General features: G+C 36.8%; 1 pseudogene; it reads right to left on the bottom strand.

Annotated features, from left to right (window-relative positions):
- Nucleotides 1–3,390: 3,390 nt before the first annotated feature.
- LOC125921553 (G-patch domain and KOW motifs-containing protein-like) lies at nt 3,391–6,841 on the bottom strand (annotated as a pseudogene).
- Between the last annotated feature and the right edge of the window lie 7,324 nt (nt 6,842–14,165).

Here is a 14,165-nt window from a genome sequence, read left to right as displayed (position 1 = left end):
CTCCCTAATCATCAGCAGAGAAGAGGAACTCACTGTTCCTGGTCTCAGGCCCCCTGAATCATTTGGGGTTCTGGAAATTCTCCCTCTGGCTCCATATTTAGGATCAAAAGAGAACATATTCTCCCCTCCTTGACCCTCTTTAGTTCCCATTCTCCATTCTTTCTAGTCCCAGAAAAGATTCCTGTCTCATCCTCCCCAGAAGTACACCACCTACATGTGAGGCAACAGTACTGGTTTCAACATACATTTATTTCAATTACTAAGAAAAACTTCAGTTTACCCTCACATTAGCATTCATACCTCCAGGACACCTGCACTAGTTGACCAGTATCCCATATATTGACCTCATTTTCCAATTCTTAGAGTCTGTCTCCTCTCAGAATCCCATGTCATACAAACCTGATTTAGAAAAGCCCACTATCTAGGCCTTTTTCTGTTGTATCCATAAGCATGACTCAGGGGAAATCACATCATCTCTTTGAGCCACATTTTCCCTCTACAAAACAATGGGTTTATTACAGGACATATTATGAAGCTATGTGAGCATTCAGTGGTTAGCTGACCATAGGTGACAGATCATTGCTCAATATATTTGATATTATGACTTAACCTTTTGAATTTATTTGTGGAATAGAGATATTTAAAGGGGATATAAAGATAAACAACACATGACATAAAAATAGCATTCCTACCCAGTTAAATATGAAAGTAACCTTTAGTCTTTTATTAAGCAGATAAACCAGGAAATGTTTTGATGAGAGAAAATGAAATGAAAATTAACCAGCATTTTCCAATGACAAATGTTAGCCTAATAATAGGAAAGAATGTTTTTCTACCAATGTTATGAATCCTATAGTAAGAAATTCGGAAAAATCTCTCTACCTGATGCCCTCATTTAGTAGCTGACTTATTGAATCAGAAAAATTCAAGTCATGCTAGAGAAGTGGTACTCAGATCCTGTGTATAGATTTGTTACAACACTTGGGAAGTTACCTTATAAAAGAGATTTCTGATTAATTTACAGGCCTAAGGAAACAACACCACTGTAAGTATCAACGATTTATAATTTGATAAATATTTCCCATGCTCTGCCAAAGATTGTGATAAAAAGCCAGACTCAGGATTACTGTCCTAGAAGATATTATCTATTGCCTTCATCTTTAAAGAATTAGTCCTGTTACATAGCCTATAAAGTAGCACATATAAGAGACAAATAAAAATTTTGATCTGAAATTTCAATGAAGGTAAATAAATCCAGATCAAATTATGGCTCTTACCTGTGTAATTGAAGTTCAGTAAGAGAGTAGAACTTAAAAATTCTCATCAAACAAACAGACAAAAACTCAAGACAAATATGTGAGAGGTAATAGATATGTTAATTCAAAGGGGGGAATTCCTTCACAATGTATATGTACATCAAATCCTGATGTTGTACACCTTAAATATCTTTTTAAAATTATTTTTAATTTTATTTAAACCCAAGTTAGTTAACCTATAGTGTAATAAAACTATTTTTACCTTCATATGCATCAATATTTTCTTTATATAACTTAGGTACTCTCATTTTGGGTGCATATATTTATAACAGTTATATCATCTTTTTTTAAAAAAAATATCAAGTTAGTTAACATATAGCATAGTATTGGTTTCAGGAGAATTTAGTGATTCATTACTCATATAGAACACCCATTTCTCAGCCCAACAAATGGCCTCCTTAATGCCCATCACCCATTTAGCTCATCCCCCTACCCACCTCCCTCCATCAATCCTCAGTTCTCTTTATTTAAGAGTCTCTTATGGTTTGCCTCTGTCTTCTTTTTCCTTCCCTTCCCCTACATTCATCTATTTTGGTACTTAAATCCCACATATGAGTGAAATCCTATGGTAGCTGTCTTACTCTAATTTTGCTTAGCATAATACACTCTAGTTGCATCCATATTGTTGCAAATGCCAAGACTTAATTCTTTTTGATTGCTGAGTAATATTCCATTACATATATATATATATATATATATATATATATATATATATATATACACACACACACACACATGCATATCACAGCTTCTTTATCCATTCAAAAGTCGATGGACACTTGGGCTCTTTCCATGACTTAGCTATTGTTGATAGTGCTGCTATAAACATTGGGTTGTATGTGCCCCTTCAAATCAGCATTTTTGTATCCTTTGGAAAATACCTAGTAGAGCAATTCCTGGGTTGTAGGGTAGTTCCATTTTTAATTTTTTGAGGAACCTCCATACTGTTTTCCAGAGCAGCAGCACCAGTTTGCATTTGATTGGGGATGATTTAGAAGCAGTTGTGCCTAAAGTTCCCACTTCCCTTTTGTTAATTTTTGTATCTCAACCCATTATTACATGGGAAAATGTTTGAGGACTGACAATCTTTTTGAGAGTCCAGTTACCTGGAGCAATCAGAGAGATTCTACCCAGGACAAAACTTTGTTACCTTCAAGCCAAAGTTTCAGGACTAAAACAGGGGGCCCCAAAATTAACTGGCGCCTCTGGGAAGTAGTACAAACACATCCCATTTGTGAGTGGAAGCCTCCCTTCCTGTAGGCTCTCTTATCACTGGCTTAAGATATACTGTGGACGTCTGGCCTGGACCAGGAGTAAAAGCAGAGCCACCACTAGGATTCTTGCTCAGGACGTTGTACAGAGATGTGGCATTCTAGACTCCATAGCATCTGCTCAGGGAACACACTTGGAAGCTTCTGTATTCCGAGAATGAACTTGTGAGCAGATCCTTTAACTTGTGTGTCAGCCCATGCATGGTGGTGGGACTGAAGCCTAGAATGGCTCCTACCTCTGTCAGCCCAGCTCCCTCTTCTACCCCGCTCAGCACACACTTATGATCTTGTCATTTCACTGAGGTTTTGAAATGATTTTTATAACACCCTAGCTTCTGGAGAATATTAGGTTTGTTTCAAGCCTCCCTTCTGGTCTACCTATTTCATGACCTGTCCCTGTCCTGGTTCTGGGGCTGCCTGCAAGTGGAGGACGGAACAATGATCTCCCCACCTTTGTGAAGACTGGCTTTTCACACTGTACAGAGCTGGCAGTAGCCTGGGGGTGGGGGATGGGGGTGGTCATGGGTCAGTCTTCATCTGAGTTACTGGGGCCGAGGTACTGGCAGACAGCATCATAGTGAAGCTCCACCAGCTGATTCTCTCTTCACAGTTGCACCAGAGCCCAGCTCCGTTTTCTGTCCCAGTCCAGCAGGCGTCCCACTCTTCCAGCCTGTGGCCCCAGCACCGGTTGCCTTGGACTTTGGGGACCAGGGTCTCCAGCATGTCTTCCCTCAAGCCTTCCAGGACTAGGCCTTCATCTATTAGACACACACAGGTATCTGGGCTGAGGACATCTTCAATCGTCATCTTGGTAATACCAGCTTGTATATACCAGCCACAATACAACCTTGTGCAGCTTGTCCACAAAGGAGGTTTTATGCAACTGGCTGAGAGCCAAGGAGTTCTTGTCAAACTCCTGCTGGGAGACAGGTGCAGCCAGTATTCACTAACAATCACCATTAGGCTCCCCATGGCCAGGTGAACCATGGCCCGAACACTGTCAGGATCGAGGCCTTCTACCTTTCCATAGAGGCCTCGGTGAGGGCCAGAACCACCACACCTTCCCGGGGCACCAGTCCTTGAGGCTGGTCTTCCTTATCCTTCTCTTGCTCTTCATCTGGGCTTCACAGGTAGTGGAGGCCGGTGGGGGGCCAGGGCCCTGACTTCAGTCAGGTTCGCACCCAGGCCTAACCCCTTCGGCCTTGGTGGGTTAACACGGGGCTTCAACACTTGATTGAAGGTGCGGCCAACGCCCTCGCCAGGTTTCCAGCCCATACCTCATAACACAGCCAGCCCATAGGCTTCTACAGGGACTGCCTCCTAGTCAGCTTCCTCCAGCACTGTCTCAAGCCCAGGGTTTGCTATCTGCCACCTCCTGGTTGGGGATGCATTCTTGCTGGATCATGGGGTTAGCAAGCATGGGGTCAACACCTGATTTTTCTCTCTCCTCCAGGGACTTCTTAGAGTTCTCAGTGAGCTCCTTCACAGCCTGGGACAGCACCGTATCCACCAAGGCCTCAGTATTTGTGGATGACCCAGAAGCCTGGGCCGGTAGCTGCCTGCGATGGCCATTCTGTATCAAAAGGATGACGAGTTCCTTGGGGGGTTCTGAGGGTTTCATTCTCGGCAGCTTGCTCCCTTCCAGGGTCTTTAAGAAATCCTTCTCCTCCAGAGCCGCACCTGAGTCATCTGTATCCGCCAGCGGTCTCTGCTCCATTGTGTGACTAAAGCTGAATTTAATTGAGGCAGCAGAGGCTCCCGCGGGCCACAAAGTACCCTCTTCAGCGTCCGCCATCTCACCCCTCCTTCCCGGGTGACTTTTACACCTTAAGTATCTTAATATTTTACTTAATTATATCTCGATATAGCTGCAAAAAAATATGGCTCTTATGATGCAATGTTATTTTCACTAAGGTTCTTTCCAAGTTGACTTAATGCATACTTGACAGAATTAAGATATGTAATTCTCCCTTATTCTGTTTTAGGAAATGAAGAAAATAGGTTTTCAAACTAATCTCATTTGCAAAAATATACCATTAACTACCTTTACAATTCTATTGAACTAGGCCTACTTTTTCTTTTCATTTTTAACTTCAGACAAATATAATTTTTAAAATATTTTTATATGTTGTTCCTCGCTAATTTTTTTTTTTTTTTAAAAAGGATTTACTGTCAGGTAAATCATGTAGATCAAAGGGCACAAGTTTTCAGTTATAAGAGGAATAAGTTCTGAGAATCTAATGTGCAGCATGGTGACTATTGCTAATATAGTATTGTATACTTGAACCAAACTTATTTTAAGCATTAAACTCTTTAAGAAATTACGAGATTTTCTTATCTTCTTTTTGAGTCAGGTTTTCAAATATTCTTGAATAAGCGGTTGTTGTAACTGGCTTTCTTATTATACATTGCTCATGCCACGATGTCAAGTTTTTATTCTCAGTGTGATAATTGTCTCCATAACATTACAATGATATAAATGAGAATTACAGCTGCAAATTCAGAGATACACATGCTATTAATGATATATGCTCTAAGAATCTTAGATTGGGTTGAACTACCTTTGAAAACTAAAAATTATAATCAGTATACTGTTTTATATATGAATAACACTATCAAAAAATTGCTTTCACCTGTTTTATCATGCAATTGGTCTGTTTCACAGAAGTAATAGCAGCTTTCATTTTATTTTTATACATAGTTTATCTCAGAATTTAATCTCAGAATAGAAATATGTCCCATATAGAGGTCCTCCTAAAACTTATCTCCAGTATCAATTTAATTGATATGAACAACTATTAGGCAGATGTTAAAACTCTCTCACAGGAAAGACCCAGCATTGGTAAAATAAAACAAAACACAAAACAACAATAAAAAAACAAAAACAAACAAACAAAAAAACCTTATCCTAAGTTCCAGTGCAAATAAAGTAAATGGAGAGAATCTGATTGAGGCCCAACCTAAGTTACTTCAACAGTAATGCTATTTGGATTACACTGTGTTCTTCTCCTGATATAAAAATAAATCAGATAGGAATCCTATGCTCAATTCTGTTTTGCTAAATTGTTATTTCTGCTTTTCCCTAGGCTGTGTCATCTACTGCTCATGATTCAGATTTATCTGGGCATGTGTTTCAAATTGATGGTATAAGCCTAAGAGAAATCTGTTTATGTGTGTGTATCTGGACACACACATAGGATAATCCACCCTGTCCATCACAAGAAGTCTCAGTGCCCAGGTGTGAAATAAAGGCACAAAGAAAGCCAGTTGTTTAATGGGAAGTGTGGTAAGTTATTCAAATCCATTTTCACCCCTACTCCCTGGGCTCATATTCAAGTGGAAGGGAAAAGAAAGTTGTTAGCAAAAATGAAACAGATGCTTACTATGAGGTATAGGCAATGCTACTATATGATCCTTAACTTAGCATGTATAAAGAAACAGGAGCCCTTGTTTGCCACGGTGAAATAAATGCTTGTTTATTTTTTAACTAGAGACAGTACAAGTGGGGAAGGGACAGAGAGAGAGAGAGAGACATATAGAGGATCCGAAGCAGGCTATGCACTAACAGCAGAGAGCCCAATATGGGGCTCAAACTCACAAACTGTGAGATCATGACCTGAGCTGAAGTCAGAAACTTAACTGACTAAGCCACCCAGGTGCCCCTGCCACAGTGAAATAAACAGCAAAAGAGAGCTCAGCTATGACAAGAGTTCTACTCAGTTATCTGCTGTAACAGGACCAATTTGCAGCAGCTCTTGCCATGCCTAAGGGACCAGTGGTGACGACAAATCAGAGAGAACGTACCTACAGTAGAAAAGCACTTCCAAAAAAGGAGCTCAAAGGCCCTAAGGAAACCGGATATAATAAGAAAGTACATGTGAATCTTCTCTGAGAACTTCCATAAATATTTATTATGATGAGCACAGGGAATACAGTTGTTAGTACACTATATTAATAAACTGTCCCCATTTGTATCTATAATCCAATATGGTCCAGTAACATTGAGCCTCACTTGTAGCTATTTATGTACATGGCCCATTCCATATTAACAGGCTTTGTGACTCATATGAACTCTAAGAGACATGTATGAGGTCAACTTTAAATTCCCTGAAAAACTCCCCATACCACCAGTCAATGAGTGGTAGAACTAATATTATAACCAAAGATTTGGTCCCTTCAAAATCTGTATTGTTTCTTCTACACTACTGCTTATAATCTAGCTAAATTAAGAGCAACTATTGCCCTTTTGGAAACATCCTTGGAAATTGTGTCAGGATGTTCTCTTATCTAACTTTAGATATTTTGTGTAAAAATTACTTAATATAAGCAAGGCTGTTCTCACCTTTTTCTGTTCAATATTGTTTTCTAGTGTGACAACAAAAGAAAAATATATTAAAGTCAAAATGATTAGAGGGGTGCCTGGGTGGCTCAGTCAGTTAAGCATCTAGCTCGGTTTCAGCTCAGGTCACGATCTCAAGATTTGTGAGTTCAAGCCCTGTATCAGGCTCCATGCTGCTGACAGTGCAGAATCGCCTCCTCCTCCTCCCCCTCCGCTGTTCACATGCTCACTCTCTCTCAAAATAAACAAACTTTAAAAACACGGCAAAATGATTAGAAAGGAGAAAATAAATTGGTCATTATGTTCAAATGATAGAAATATCTACATAGCATAGGTTTTGAAATTACATAAAACGAGTTAAGCAAGTGCTAAATAAAGATCGATATACAAAGTTCAATTGCACTTGCATGTGTACCAGCAAAGATTAAAATTCTTTAAAAACATTTGATACTATTTTTTAAAAATTAAAAAAAAAGGAGGGGTGCCTGGGTGGCTCAGTCAGTTAAGCGTCCAACTTTGGGTCAGGTCATGATCTCGCAGCTGGTGGGTTCCAGCCCTGTGTTGGGTTCTGTCCTGACAGCTCAGAGCCGGAAGCCTGTTTCGGATTCCATGTTTCCCTGTCTCTCTCTGTCCTCTCCTGCTCATGCTCTCTCCACACCCCCCTCTCTGTTAAAAATAAACATTAAAAATTTAAAAAATAAAACCATTTTATATGATTTTAAAATAAGAAAAAATCCATAACAAAATGCCCAAAAAAAGGGTATGTAACATCTACACCCAGAAAATCATATAACATTATTGCAAATCAATAAAGAAGAGCTAAATTAGTAGAGACCTATATATGGGCTTGAGTGGGAAGACTTCATAACATATTAAGGTGTCAATTCTTCCCAAATGGATGTATGTATTCATTGGAACTTCAGTTAGAATCTTAATGGGATTCTAATAATATTTGAACGTTTGCTCTAAAGTGTATATGGAAGAACAAAGTAGGCTTCCTGAAGAATAGGGGATTTACTTGCTTTACTATATGGGAAGATGATTATAAATGATATAAGATGTATGGTGTAGGTATCGAGTAGACTCACTGATGAACAGAATAGAACAGGCTAGGTATTGGAATCATACATGTATAGAGCTCGGGTAGCTCACAAATATATGATGGCAAATTAGAGAAAAAAGTGCCAAAAAGAAATACTTTTTCACATGAAAAAAAAAAAAAAGCTGGATTCTTACCTTCCACCATAAAATAAAAAAGAATTGAAGACAAGGAAGATAATCAACTCCACATAGGTTTTCAGAATTATTAATCTAGCTTGAAATTTTTTTTTATTTTTTTTTTAAACGTTTATTTATTTTTGAGACAGAGAGAGACAGAGCGTGAACAGGGGAGGGGCAGAGAGAGAGGGAGACACAGAATCTGAAACAGGCTCCAGGCTCTGAGCTGTCAGCACAGAGCCTGACGCGGGGCCCGAACTCACAGACCGTGAGATCATGACCTGAGCCGAAGTCGGCCGCTTAACCGACTGAGCCACCCAGGCGCCCCTAGCTTGAAATTTTTAACATATAACTGCCTTTCTAATCCGAGTTTAAGAAAGGATTTCCTAAACAAGACACTATAAAAAACTTGAGAAATTAATTTCTATAAAGATCAAGAAGTTCTCTTCATCAATGGATACCTTTAATGAGGTCAAAAACTAAGCTACACACTTGAATTATTTGCAATATGTATTACTGACAAAATAGTTTTCAGAATATTGACTTTTAAGCCAGTAAGAAAAAACAATCCATTAGATAGGAAAAGTAATGAGAAAATACATGGACAATAAATATAAGAAGTGATTATCAAAATAAGTAATCACAAAATATAAATCAATATTAAAATGACATATCATTTAATACCCTTAAAATCTGCCAAAATTAAGCAGTTGGACAATTTGAAATATATGGTATAGATCAATGCAGCAATAGAATCCCTTACACATTGCTAGGGCAATTTCAGCTTTGTTCAAAACACACTTAAACTTTACAAGATAATGCCAAATTGGTTAACATTCACATGCTATGATAGATATTTAATGGCCTCAAATTCCTCCCTTTCCTGTGTGCACTTCCTTTTATCATGTGACTTTGCTGCCTCTTTTATTAAGAGCCGGAATGAATATAAATATCAGGAAAAACAATAGCATAGTTGGATTTTATAGGACCCTGAATAGCCAAAGCAATTTTGAAAAAGAAAACAAGGCTGGAAGCATCACAATTCAAGCTATATTACAAAGCTATGGTCATCAAGATAGTACGGTACTGGCACAAAAAAACACTGATGAATGGAACAGAATAGAAAATCCAGATATGGACCCACAACTATATGGTCAACTCATCTTTGACAAAGAAGGAAAAAATGCCCAATGGAAAAAAGTCTCTTCAACAAATGGTGTTAAGAAATGGACAGGAGACATGAATGAACATTTTCCAAAGAACAAATAGCTAACAGACACATGAAAAGATGCACAATATCACTCATCATCAAGGAAATACAATCCAAAACTACAGTGAGATAACATCTCACACCTGTGAGAATGGCTAAAATCAACAATACAGGAAATAACAGATGTTGGAGATGACATAGACAAAGGGGAACCCTCTTACACTGCTGGTGGGAATGCATACTGGTGCAGTCATTCTTGAAAATAGTATGGAGCTTCCTCAAAAAGTTAAAAATAGGGGCACCTGGGTGGCTCAGTTGGTTGAGCGTCCAGCCTTGGCTCAGGTCATGATCTCATGGGTCGTGAGTTAGAGCTCCCCATTGGGCTGGCTGCTGTCAGCCTGTCAGCACAGAGCCCACCTTGGATCCTCTGTCCCCCTCTCTCTCTACCCCCCCCCACTTACACTCTTTCTCAAAGTACAAATAAAACATTAAAAAAATTATTTAAAAACATTTTTTTTTAAAAAGAACTACCCTACAACCCAGCAATTGCACTACTAGGTATTTACCCAAAGGATACAGAAATACTGATTCAAAGGGACACATGCATCCTGATGTTTATAGCATTATCAGCCAAAGCCAAATTAGGGAAAGAGTCCAAATGTCCCCTGAATGATGAATGGATATAGAATATGTGGTACATATACATACATTGGAATATTAGCCATCAAAAAGAATGAAACCTTGCCATTAGCAATGATGTGGATAGAGCTAGAGTGTATTATGCTTAGTGAAACAAGAAAGAGAAATAGCATATGTTTTCACTCACATGTGGAATTTAAGAAACAGATGAACATAGGAGAAAAGAAAAAAAAAGAATGGGAGGCAAACCATAAGAGACTCTTAACTATAGAGAACAAACTCAGCATTGGGGTTTAGGCTAAATGGGTGATGGCCTTTAAGGAGGGCACTTATTGTGACGAGCACTGGGTGTTATATGTAAGTGGTGAATCATTAAATTCTACTCCTAAAACTAATATTACATAATATGCTAACTAACTAGAATTTAAATAAAAACTTGAAACATTAAAAAAATACAGAAAACATTCAGTGGTTGAAGTTAACCATTACTTGTCTCTGTAAAAAATAAATGTACTCTTTATGTGATTGTTTCAGTGACAGTTTTATTTAAGTAATTGAGTAGACTTTTTCATATATTGTGCTGTAATCTACTCAAAGTTAAAGTTACATTAACAACTTTCCCTTTTGATTCAATTTAGCAAGTCACATTCAAATCTTTAACATTATTTATTTATATGCTATCGTATACTAACCTTGCTCTTCTTTTCTGAAAGCAAATGTTTGAATTTAGTCAGCTTCCCCAAACCTTCAGAAGGATTTTTAGCTTATGTTAACTTCCTTATATTTATTCCAAAGAAGCAAATTAGCACATTAAATTTAAATCAGAAATGAATTTTAAAACATATTTAAAGATCATGGGGTGGTTCTACTTTTCACTTTTTTGAGGCACAATGGAATATTATTCCACCATTATAAAAATGAAACCTTGCCATTTGCAATGACACAGGTGGAGCTATAGTGTATTATGCTAAGCAAAATAAGTCAAAGAAAGACAAATGCCACATGATTTCAGGAATATGTGGAATTTGAGAAACAAACTAAGCAAGCAAAGGTAAAAACAGGGAGGCAAACCAAGACACAAACTATAGAGAATAAACTGATGGCTAATAGAGGAGAAGTGGAAAGGAGAATGGATAAAATAGGTGATAGGGATTAAGGAGTGCACTTGTTGTGATGAGCATCTGGTGATGTACAGAAGTGTTGAATCACTCTATTGTACACTTGAAACTTATATTACATTGTATGTTAACGATCTGGAATTTAAATAAAAACTTAAAGGGAGAAAGAAAAAATAAAGGTGTTTAGAAATACAAAAAAAGTGCATTTAAAGATTGTGCTAGTTAGTAAAACATATTAAATAATTATGATTCATTGAGTATACCACTCCAATTAGGTCTGACCACTACATAAAAATTTAAAATTGGTTTCAGTATTAGAGATTGTAGAAGATACCATAAAAAAATAAATTTAAAACAAATAAGATATTTCTTTTTACTCCTTTAAGGAGTTCCCAATTCAACTAAAATACCTTCAGCAAGTTGAATGCAGTTGCTACCTCTTGTGACCACTGGAATTGACACAACGCCTTACAGGTAATAAGCCCTCAACAAGGAAATTGTATTGACCTGATGAACATCTGCAATACAAGACGTGCAACTCAAATACAAGATTTCTAGTCTATTGATTAAATATTAAAATTAATCCATTTTACAAAGTTTATTAAGCACCTTCTAAATACATAACATTGAGGCAAGATATAATCTAGATTTCAGTGAAAGCTATCATAATATTTGCACCTTAAAGAAGTTTATAACTATTCTGAGAAAAAAAACAAAACAAACAAACAAAACCCAAAACACGATAAACCAAAAAGAGAAACTACCTCTTGGACAGAATACAAAGTTCTGCAATGCTTAATATCTGTATGTTAAATCATGACTAGACCACCAGTACTGTAAGGGAAACGGAAGACAGAGGAGGAAGATACTTAACTTATATAAGGACAGAGTACCAGTAAAGTTAACATTTGACTTAAAGTTCCCTGTCAATCTTCAGAAGTCACACACCAGGGTCTAAAATAAGGATCACAAACCAGGGAAATGGACAAACATCCAGCGTCATAAAGAATAGGAGCTCAGAATTCTCTACATAAAGCAAACCTTCCTAAAGGGAAACACGTTCAGTAGGTAAAATTAGGAAAACCAAAAAAATCAACAAATCCACTCTTCAAGAGCATGCCAGCCCAATAGGAGTCTGAATTGGGACTGAATGGAAGGAAAAAAAGGAAGTAGAAAAGAAGAAAGTATTCCCTAACCATAAGTTCATAATCATACACACTTGTGTCATAAAATCATACCAGGTGTTGCCTTAAAAGTATGAGGACAATGATGCAATCTTGGGGCACCTGGATGGCTAAGTCAGTGGAGAATATGACTCTTGATCTTGGGGTTGTAAGTTCAAGCCCCACATTGGGTGTATCGATAACTAAAAACTAAAATCTTAAAAACAAAAAAGTACCCTAATGCAGCTCCATATTGGCTTTCCCATAGGAGTTTGGAAAAAGCAAATATAAATATCCTTTGGAGGAAAACATTTTAAATAAAGACACCAACTTCTTCCTATTTATGAAATTCCAGAAAGCAGCCCCCATTCAAAATAATGAGACCCGTCAAGGATCACATAATCATGTAAACCCAACAGAAAAGCCAAACTGAAGAATAAGATTCCCAAACTGCACATGATGGAATCATTGAATTAGTTTATAAAATAAAATATTGAGATGTACACAAAGAGAGGTATTGAAGTTATAAACAAAATTCAACTAAATATACCTGAAAATGTTGAAATATAGGACAAATTAAACTTGAGAAATGGAAAATAGACTACTTATATTAAATCTGAGTACTCTTATTAAAATAAAAAGTTTACTACTAATATTTAAATTTAAATTTTAAGAATTCATACAAGTTAAAAGCAATTTAACATAGCTCTGAAACAATTAGTGGAGTGGAATGTAGTTCTATAGAAAATTTGTCAGAAAGACAAAGATACAAAATATTAAACAGGGAGGGTAGAGCGAGTAAGCTTTAATTCTATTTTTAGGAGCTGAGCGAATAGGAAGATTAGGATAAAGGCCATATTCAATGAAGTAATGTTAAGTGATACCCTAGATTTTCTATAAGATCCCCTTCCTCAGACTCAGACAATTTAAATAATCCCAAACAGGATTAATAAAAAGAAAATCCCCAATTGGATATGTCATGGTAAAATAGCACAGGGAAAAAGGAAAAAAGCAGGTTTTAAAAGCAAAAGGCAAGATCAGTTGACCTACTAGGGAATAACAGATAGTCTACCTCTCGATAGCAGAAAAAGAAAGCCAGAAAAGAGCGAAATAATATCTTCAGAATGATAAGGAAAAATATCTATCAAAGTATAATTGTGGTATGAATTTGTTTTCTTTGTTCTCTTTATTCTACTTTTAATTAAAATAGATTCTCATTTATTAAAAATTACTACATTAAGTAGTAAAAATGTCCGATATTTTCTTTATGGTTTGTGTTTTTATCTTGTTCAAAAACAACCCTTCCTTATCTGAAGTTCATGAAGAATAGTCTCCTTTATTTTTCCCCTTTATTTCCTTTTAAATAAGATTGTTTTTAAGCCACAAACTTAAAGAAGATTTTTCAACATCCAGCTGAGTAAAGATTTCATTTGGAATATAAAATTAACTCCAAATTAGTTACAAATAATGATCTGTAAATCAATAAGAAGACAATGTAATAGAAAACCATGGGGAAAAAAACAAACGTATTTCACACGAGGACTTCAAAATTAGAATGATTATGTCAAGCTGAGAAATATTGATTTTTTTCCCTATTCTTTAATGGCACAAATAGTTCTCTATGATATACTTCACACAAAAAATATGGTAATAAATAATGTGAAATCACTATCAGGTAAGATATAATTAAACTTCTAGTTAATTTCCATAGGGATTTCAAGGAAAGAGAAAGTACAGTGAGCCTGGAAGTGTTATCACATTCTTTTAGGAGCAGTAATTTGCATTGTGACATTCCTGACAAGAGAGAGGAAGGAAGAAGAAAGGAAAAGATACACAGGAAAAGGGAAAAGATAGTATTTAGGGATGGTAAATGTGGGGCCATTCTAAGTAA

This window comes from Panthera uncia, chromosome C2 (genome assembly GCF_023721935.1).
Source record: "Panthera uncia isolate 11264 chromosome C2, Puncia_PCG_1.0, whole genome shotgun sequence".
Classification (NCBI taxonomy): Eukaryota; Metazoa; Chordata; class Mammalia; order Carnivora; family Felidae; genus Panthera; species Panthera uncia.
The sequence above is the reverse complement of the archived record's forward strand: the minus strand, read 5'-3'. Positions and strand labels throughout refer to the sequence as shown.